The sequence below is a fragment of the Trachurus japonicus genome, chromosome 24 (assembly GCF_045865225.1).
Source record: "Trachurus japonicus isolate A0001 chromosome 24, Traja_1.0".
Classification (NCBI taxonomy): domain Eukaryota; kingdom Metazoa; phylum Chordata; class Actinopteri; order Carangiformes; family Carangidae; genus Trachurus; species Trachurus japonicus.
This window is the reverse complement of record NC_140930.1, coordinates 28,472,386-28,482,599: the sequence shown is the minus strand read 5'-3', so window position 1 is coordinate 28,482,599 and position 10,214 is coordinate 28,472,386.

The following is a 10,214-nucleotide window of genomic DNA, read 5'->3' as shown; positions in this document are numbered from 1 at the left end:
ATTCCACATTGTAGATTCATTCTGAAGACATTGAAACTATGAAGGAACACATATGGAGTTATGATGTAAACACAAAAGTGTTAGTTAAAAGCAAAAGAATTATCTGTCACCTGACCTAAACCCAATTGAGATGGTTTGGGATGAGAGGCGAAACAGCCAACAAGTGCTCAGCACCTTTGTGAACTTCACAACTGTTGGAAAACCGTTCCAGGTGACGACCTCATCAAAAGTGTGAAAAGCTGCCATCAAAGCAAAGCAAAAGGTGGCTACTTTGAAAAATCTAAAATCTAAAACATATATTCTGCTTTGTTTAACACTTATTTTGTTTACTACATAATTTCATATGTGTTCCTTCCTAGTTTTGATATCTTCGGTTGTTGGGGGTTGTTACCTTTTGGGGCAGCTGTAAACACAATATCACCTACTAAGGCTGACTTGTTCGCAAACTTTTCTGAGTGACATTACCCCTCTTGCTTTCTCTGTAGTTCTGTTTTGGTTTCCACCAGCTTCTGCTCCACTATATGTTCACTAGCTATAACTTTGTGCTGTTGTTGAAGAATTTATTGGAGTTTTTTCCCTGAAACTGCGACAGGCTGTGCCGGGAAACTACTCTAAGTGGAGTAGTGACAGGGAAACCACAACAGAAAAGTTGCAGGACCAAATACCAAAACAAAGAGCTTAAGGACAGAAAAAGTGGCCTGTAAAGGGAGCCACGGTTAGGGATGATGATTCTCTGTGGGTTCATCGCTGCCGCTGCCACCTCTCAGATCGTGCACAGTCATTTTATCCCTTGTTAATATGAAAATGTCACTTTAAACACAATGCACAAGACATAATATTTCTCAGTGTTTTATCTGATCTTATGTTTTTCTTATTGCTTTTTAATTCGCTGTATTTTAACTTTTACTTTCTTTATTTTACTGTTTTGTATGTTGTGCAGCACTTTGGTAACCTTGCTGTTTTTAATAAAACCACAAATAAAGTGGATTGGATTGGATGATATAAGGCCAATAAACTGTTACGATTCTGTATAATGTTCCACAATATAAACTACTCCAGTGAGCTTCAGCTAATTCACCTAATGCAGAAAGCAGAGCACAAAAACCTTTGAATTAGTTGGACTGGTCTTAAAAAGAAGAACATCAACTCTGGTGCGTATACTGTATGAACTGTCTCTTCCTTTGAAAGACAAAAATTCATGTGTATTTTGTGAAAAGAAATAACTTCCCCTCACCTCATCCACTTCACTGAATATATGACAAACCTGGGTGTGTCCAGTCACCTACAAGCTCCCAGAGGAGTGAGAGGGGCGGAGGTCAAGTGAATGGTGAGCATGTGAATGTTCAGGGAGGGAAGGGTAATGTCGTACAACAGACCATGTCCAAGACAGAATAGGAAGACACCGCCTACATAAACAGACGCACACACACATCCCAAACTGCGTCCGTCCCAGGAGAAATGGGAGAATGTGAAGAACGCCGCGTCCCTGAGGAGGTCGGGTACTGAAGAGCATCTCAGCAGAAATCGTTGTCAATCAGAACATCTTGTCCTGAATCTTTGAAATGTCCGTTTGTACAAGGAAATCTCCCAACATCCTGGTGGAGAGGAAACTCCCTGCTTTTGTTGTGGCCAGCCCACGCAGCAGCAAAACAATAGATATTTTTAGCCCCTTTGTTAAATTTAACCCACTTTACCGCCTCTGTCAAAATGAAATTGCTATTTACATTTCTGGAGGCTTTTGAGTCGAGCATAAACCTGTCTCCTGGCCCGCTGCTTTGATGAAAACACTTGCGGCCAAGATCTTTGCATTTACTCTTTGTCATAGTCAGGACATGTGCGGTGAGGTGCATTCAAAGCCCGCGATACCAAACAAGGCCTCATAGTTAAGTGCTTGTTATGTCTGTGCCTCATACACCAGTGCTGTATATTTACAGAAAGACTTGGCTCTTTTATCTTCCCTTTAAATTTCCTCAACGCAAAAAAGATCCCACGCCTTCTGGAGTCACTACCAGACCAGCCTGTTTGTCTGTCTGTGGGGGGAAAACAGTTCATGACACACAGAGGGGGAAATATGAGAGGAAGAACAGAGAGGGAGGCAGTCAGGCAACTCATTGTCCCGAGTTGAGGATTCAGCAGCGCAAAATACATGGAGAGGCACAGTGAGAGAGGAATTCCCCCTGTAAGTTCAAATGATTGCAGATGTGCGCCTGGCCGACTGCTACTGCACACGCTCGTGCCAGAAAAGCTTCCCCGCACGCCTCCTCTTCCATCCTCACAGCCCTCCATGTTTCGTCTTCACGAGGCCGCTCTCTGCTCCGACCTGGAAAAGCAATTAGGTATAGGACACATGCATGGCCCCGGTGTAAACTACAACTACTACTCACCGGGGCAGCCAGTCCATCGAGCTGCGGCCGATCCACAGGAGCGTGTGTATCATGGGAGGCCTGAAAAGACCATTATCTTGGCAGCTGCGACCAGAGATTTGGCGGAGGGGAAAGTTTTGGGGGATTTCAGAAGGGAAAGATGCAGCCTCTAAGTAACAGTGCTACTGGAGGTCAGCACAAGTCTGCCACTTCTGCAAAAAAACTGCGCTTTTACAGTTGTACAGTTTTGCAGGATTTGCACATTGTTAAACGGAGATTTTCATTTCTTGAAACTACTTCCCTACTTCCCCAAATAAGGAACCCTTCCACCACGTTGTGTTTTGAAAGTCCCAACCTCATCACCCACCCGCTCGGCTCTCTCTTCTATTTCCAAACTGACTCAAATAATTAAGTTAATGAGTGTGAGCATGAATATCCGAGCAGAACGTTCTTTTCCTTGAAGTACAGCATGTCCCCACACTGGAACATTTCCTGCTTCTGCAAAATTATCTACTGATCTTAACTAGTTCTCACACAGAATTTACAATTAGTAGTGCCAGTCATCATCTGGTTTATTATTTGTTTACTTCCTCAAGAGGAGTCACGCACCTGAGTCAGTCAGACTGCTTCGTGCTCATTCGCAGACAACAGGCGCTCCGCACAGGCAGGGGGGACACGCTCTGCGCATGCGTGAACACACACTAGTGGGAAATTCCCAGCAAAAATTCCACTCTAGCAGTCCTCTGTGAGCACATTCCTGCGTTTTTCATAACATCTCACTACTGAAATGAAAGTCGAATTTACTGTTGCGGGGCAGTTTTTGAAGATCCAGCGTGCCCCTTCAATCTAGCAATAAATCTAGCTAGACTGAGGATATTGCATGTAAACGTATATCCCTGCTGGATTTCCTGGAGATCTCTTTGAGGGAGCGAGGAAAGCGCGAAAGAACAGGCAGAGTAAGACAGGAGGAACAGGAGGAGAAAGAAAGAACAGAAAGTGAATTCTTCTGGTGCTGTAAATGTAAAACCACTAGGATTCTGTCTACTGATGCATAAGGTCATAGTCCATAACTGGCCAGAATTCAAAATAGCATCATGACTAACCATCGAATGTACAGTCATATCAGCTGTAGCCTATAATGTTTGGGAAGAGTTTTCTCATTCCAAATTCCCCTAGCATTCCCTGCAATGACTTCACAGCTAAATGCGCCTATTTATTTCTAATCCTGTTTGACTATCTAAAATAACCAAATGAGATCCATGAGAGCATGTTTTCCATTTGCAGACGACGTGGACACTAAATTAAGGGATGCAGACGGGTGTGAAACAGGGGGGGATTTTTATAGGCGTACAGTAGTGTGCAAAAAAAAAAATGAATCATGCTTTTTGGTGACTTGGATCTGTCACAGTCCCCCTCCCCTACTGTGTGCCACAAGTGTCTATTAAGCGACGGTCTTAGTTCAATATTTGGTAACACAACAGTCTTATTGTTCTTATTGGTTGACATATTGGTTTGATGTGTTTCTTTCATCATGTATGTACTGTAATGGTCCAAAGCACAGTTGGTTTGGCTGCTGCTGCATGGTACAGTTTGGCAACGCTGCCATGCAGCAGGGTGTTCCCTCTCTTCATAAGCCATCTGGAGATTACTGACTTCACTCTCTTATTACTGAAGCCACAATGCAGGAACTACTGGCCTCCAAAATTAATCTGTAGATGGCTTTTCCAGGTTTGGCATCAGCTAACCCCCTGTACCTGGTAAATCTCTTTTGTTTCCAATTAAATAAATGTGTTTTCCTTTTGGTAAGAAGTGGCACATGAATGTATGGCTATACTGTCTTTCTTAATTCTGTGTATTATCTATTAGTGCTGCAGTATTTTTGTATTAGCAGTACCTCACTTCTGGGCGAAGTGGAGCAGCACATTAGACAGTGATGCAGACTTCCAATACAGAAACTACAGTAGAGGATCTTGGCATACATCCATACATAGTGCCACTATGTATGGATGTATGCCAAATATGTCAGTGCGTAGTAATGTTAGACAAGTACATAAATAAATAAATATGTGGTAATATTAGCTATAAACAAAATATTTGATTGAAGAGATTATTAAAAACAAACTCAACATAAATATCGCTGCCCTCTTTTGGCTAAAACTGGAGGCTTCTATCTGGTTCTATATTGTGCCACCATGTCATTAGCACTAGTGGATGTTTCAAAATAAATTTTATTTGATATGGCTAACATGTTCAACATATCATCCAAAATGAGGACGATGATAGTTGTTTTCTAGTTTGTTCCACGGAAACTTAAGTCTATAACCTTATATGCAAAATGTCTTGAACCAGAAACGAACTTAAAGAAATGACTCCAGTAATCAGTTAAATACAGTTGTAACAAATGAGTGAGGTGCTCTTCGGGAGGTTTTAGCCTGTTTTCTAGTTTGAGCTCAACAAAGTGAAAGCCTGAGGGTGAGGAGTAAAGTTGCAGGCACTGTCAGCGTGAGTAAAACCCTGCATGTCTGGTTTGCAGACTGCTATCAAATGCTAGTGAACATAATGAGACAGCTCAGTATGAGGCAGAGGATGATACGGTGATCAAGGTATGAAGCACACAGCACACAAAGCTCACTGGTTGAACCTGATAGTTAAGGCCTGTCTGAATACGCCTGCTGGTGTGTGCATTGAGAAACACTCTGCAAAGCTCTCAGACTCAAATACCAAGGAATACTTTGAAAAAGAAGAAGAGGTTTTGGGTTTCCTGCTGCCCTGTGGTACAGCAGAGTTGGGCATGTTGAAGGTTGTTTTTGTTGTTTGCTGCCCCCCTCCCTCCTCCTCCCTCCTCCTCTTGGACTTCTCAGGTTGAATCAACCCTCCGTTTTACTTATGCACTATGTCCAGTTCCGTACTGTGTATATAATAAGCCTATCCTAGATATACAACCTTAATTTAATCCATTCATCCTACGGTACAGCTTTGTGGTCACAGCCAGGGACAAGAGGAAGTATGTGGGAGTAAAACTGGCTGTCTAAAACAGCAATTGATCTCACCCACCATTCTGACATCCAGCCATACTGCTTCCTTTGCATATTGTATTTTTATATTACCTTACAAGCTGTGCAGACAGGAAGAGTATCTATTTGGATTTTAAAGTACCCAGTGTCTGTGAATATCATTTATGTTGTGTCTGTCTCAGGGTATTTCAGGGTTTTTTCTTTCATGAGACGTTTATAGTCAAATATGTGGGTTAGAACCACAGATCCCCCCTCCCTCCCCCCACCCTGGTTCATTTGTTACCACAGACACTCATTCTTGTATGGTTGTTCACATAGAAAGGTCAGCTGATGAGGTCCCAGTCAGCTTTAGTCAGTCAATTCACAGACTCAGTTTTTATAGGAAAACAGAGAGATTATAGCAAAGGAAAGTTTACTTCTAGGCTAACTTTCTAAAAAAGACAAAATAAAATTGTAGCATAGACTTTTTTCTTTTTACAAAAACCTTATGAATTAATATTCAAGAGTTTCATATAATAAAATATTCAACTTTTTAGAAAAGTTACTGTCTGTCTTACAAAAAAGCAGAAAATGCTCGTGAAAGCACAGTCCCAGACCAGATAATAACTTGCATTCATTCCTTGCCTTTGGAAGCTGCACAGCCAATAACTCACATGACTATCAAAGTTCAAATGCCCAAATTAGCTACCATCTGAAATTCATCAGATTCACAAACTGCCCTATGGATATTTCAGCTGACTGTATGACTATTATGATGCGTCAACCCCATTACATCAACACTGAGGTCACTTCACGCAGCGCAAGACTCACGAGCCAGCATAGTCACATGGATCTCCACGCCGTTGGAAATAGTCATCATGTACTTTTTATTATTGACCCACAGGTTTGCATGATAGGCAAAAAAAAAGGAATCCAACTCTCAACAATATAAGATACATTATGAATAATATTTAAGGGAAACTACAGCAATTTTGCACGTTCACTTGTGATGGGAAATGTCACTCATCTTGTGAAAACATTTTTTCTAATTTCCCCTAAGGGTGTGGAAGGAGCTTTCCAAAGTTTAAAAAGGAAGGAAAAAGTTGACGTATTGGGAAACATTTTTGTCTGCATTGATTCTGACCTGGAAGTCTGTCTCTCACAAGACCATCAGCGTTATGGAACTGCAGTAGACTCCAGTACTAAATCACTTTAATTACCCCCTTCAAGTATTATGGCTGCATTTTCTACAGTCAGTTTAACACTTTGGTGGTCTGTGTCTGGGCACATAGCCTAATCTGGACAACTGCATCTATTCCACAGGCATTTGCATTTACACTTGGTATCAATAAGTGTTCGTTATCTCCATTCTGTCAGCGCTGGGATCAGATGTCAACATGCAAATTAGTGAGACAGACCTGTCAACAAACAATGCCAAGGACAGATGTAACTGACAATCAAATTTTTTTCTTACAAGCTGGGACTTGCCAACTTCAGCTACTGCTTAACATTCAGGCAGAGCTAGGTGACCTTTCAACTGATCGCAGTACAAATGAGGAGAGATAGAACCATAATACAGGCCACGACTAGATGGGGTCTGAATAGTCTGCAGCCTGGACATGCTGCAGTCTGCATGGGAGATTACTCTGAAACGTTTCTTATTTCTGCTTTTCTCTGACACAAGTTTTCATTTCTGTGTGATTTACGACATCCAATTCTGTTCTACGGAGAGTAAATGTGCAGTTATGCAACAGCTGAGTTTTGTTTTGCTTTCTATTTGAAGTAATAAGTCCATTTTGTTTTTCCCAGTCTCCCGTCTCTGTAGGCCTTAACCTGGTGTGTATCTGGAAGATCATCAGGTAACACTTTATAATAAGGGTCCCTTAATTAACGTTAGTTAGTACATTATTAAGCATTAATGAACTGTTATATTAACAATCATTATTGTATTATTTAGGAATAGGAAACACATTAATTAATGTAGCCTATTGGTAAGCAGTTAATTAGTGTTTACTACTCAAAGTTAGTGAATATATTATTAAGTAATAATAAAAGTTGAATAATGTAATTAGTTATCATTATGTGTGCATTACTCAGCATTAATTAACACATTAGTTTATATATTAATGCTTAATAATGTACTAACTAACATTAATTAAGGGACCCTTATTGTAGAGTGTTACCAATCATCAAAGCAGCACTAAGGAGAATTTGGTCAAAAAAGGGAAGATGTTACCTTAGGAATTAGTAAGTGGAAGATGGACACGATATGCCAAAAATAATAGCTATGGGCTTAAAGGTTATTACAAAAAGTGAACTAAAGTTGACCTGACCTATAGCTGGAAGATAATCAACACATGGAATCTTTAGATAAAGCGATGCTGGAGTAACAGACATACGGTGTAAGCCTGTGTTTTGGAGGCATGGAGGGTTTTGCTCACCAGACGTACAGCAATAATTTATCACGTGAGATCAAGAGCTCAGGGTTTGTTTTCATCCATAATATAAGTCAGGTGTGATTTCATTTAAAAAGCCTGGCATGTGATCAGCGCTGCAGAGAAAAGCTTTTTCTACTTGCCCTCTTCAAAACCAGACTTTGCTGCAGACATGTTAATCTGAGGAAACTCCAGTCTCACTATACGCCCAATGCAACCAGTCCTGAATGACAAGATTGTGTTTACATTCATTCGAATTTGATGCTTGTGATGTTTCAGTGGAACAGCTTTAAGCATTTCCAAACAAGCGCAACAACACTAATTGCAACACACCTTGAGGCGACTTCTGTGCAACCACTGGAATGTTTGCGACATGACAAACCACCAGATAATGTACACAGAAGGACGTTCAAATTCTACAGAAGATGTTTGTAGTAAGAGGAAGCTCGCACGCAGCATTTTTATCACTAAACCTGTTCTGTAGACATATCAAATTTTCATCACACTATGTTTAGTTCATTTTAGATAAGATGTTCCTAGAAACTGCACACTGCACTCATTTTCTTAGAAAAGTTGTGTTTACAGTGAGCAGTAAAATATGAGTAGTTTGTGTTTGGGAGTTCAACGAGATAAGTTGCTTCATATGTTCATGCATGTTTTGCAATCCAGAAAAATAGGCCACATAGTATAGGGGTATACAGAAACCCAGAGTGAAACGTTTCAAAGAAATGTGACAGAAAATGTCAAAAGTTGAGTAAAGAAAATCTTTTTGAAAAAGTTTTATACAAAATGAGTCAAAATGGCAGATGTTTCATTTTAAGGTATGAGAGATATCAGAGAAAGCAAGACTCATCATCATACTAATGTTTCCTTTATTACCTAACATCTAAACTTCTGTGCTTGGAAAATATTAGACAGACTGTGGCTTTGCAATGTGAAAATGTATTTGGAGATCCCCACCCCACCCTCCATGTACTCCTGTGAGCAGTCCTACGCTTCTTCTCTCAGACCTGGGGGTGGGGGTCTTTCTGGTTTCAGAGGTGAATACAATGTGCACAGAGTAGTGCACCGTGCACTTTTGCAGAGTAAGAACCGAAGCTGGAGGAGAGAAATAGAGAGAGAGAGGGGGTGGGGAAGAGGACAGGAAAGGGGGAGGAAAGTGAAAGGTACAGTAGGACAGAGGGGCATCTGCGGGGGTGGGGGGTGGGGTTTGCGAGGTCAGGTCTAGGTTGTGACACATGAAAGCAAAGCAGATGCTGATGTTCAACAAATGGATGTTAATAAAATCATAAATAAATGTATAAATCCCCCTGCATATGTTGCTGTCTTTGCTGTTTCTTTTGACGTCAAGTGCCTGTCTTTATCTCTCTGCAGCACTATTTAATATTTGTGCTTGTGCAGGAGTAGACAAACATTTTGCAATTGAGGATTTTGTATAATCTTTTGATTATGATGATTAACTGCTACATATGTCATCAGTGATCTTATCACAGTCTGAATCTCTTTTAAAAATTGGATAATGACATGGCAACCAAAGATCGGGACTTTTTGCCACAAACCATAAAAGATAACCTCTGTTGGCATTGCGGATCTACGATTCAACTGCTCATCGCAGATTGTGATATCAGTCTGAGTATCAGTATGAGTCATGATCTGAATGTGTTAGTAACATATAAAGAGGAAGCAAACATCCTCTATTCAGCTGTATTAGCTACCTGGAGACAGAAGGGAAAATCCCAGATGACACATGCACATTTTGTGATTTTTTTTTTTTCAGGAAGAAGGAAACAGGAATTGAACAGATATCAAGTGATCAGTGATTTTGTTCCACGAATAGAACACAAAAACTTCTCGTATTCCATTGAAAAGGTTGCATTATCTTCACGTGGCTTGTTATATGATGTGGAAAAGTAAACCTGAGGTGAGAGCCATGGCTTCTCCTCCGTTTTCAGTTACTCACACTACACACTCCTAGGTTAAGTAAAAGTTCTGCTGGTGTCAATATCAGATATAAAAGAACGGTAATGTAATAGCTGTTGTATCTGTAAATGCTCAGTCTTAAAAACAAGAGCACTAACACCTAACCAACTATGCAGCCACACTTTTAACTTTACTTTGTTACCAATCATTAGGCTACATTAAATTGTAACATATCTATTTTGTGTGTATAACATTCTTTAAAATTCACATTTAATGGAGTACCATGTAGGCTATACCTTTTTTGAAACTGAAAGTGATTTTGGAGGCAGTTAGTGGTAGTTTTACACTGAATTTAACTTTATTACATTATGTTGTAATAAAGTTGTTAATTAACAACCTGATTCACCAGCTTCCGGTCACCACTAAAGGTTAAATATTATAACGTCCACATCCAGAAGACACTGTGACTAATAGGTGGAAAGCAAATATTACTACACATGTGC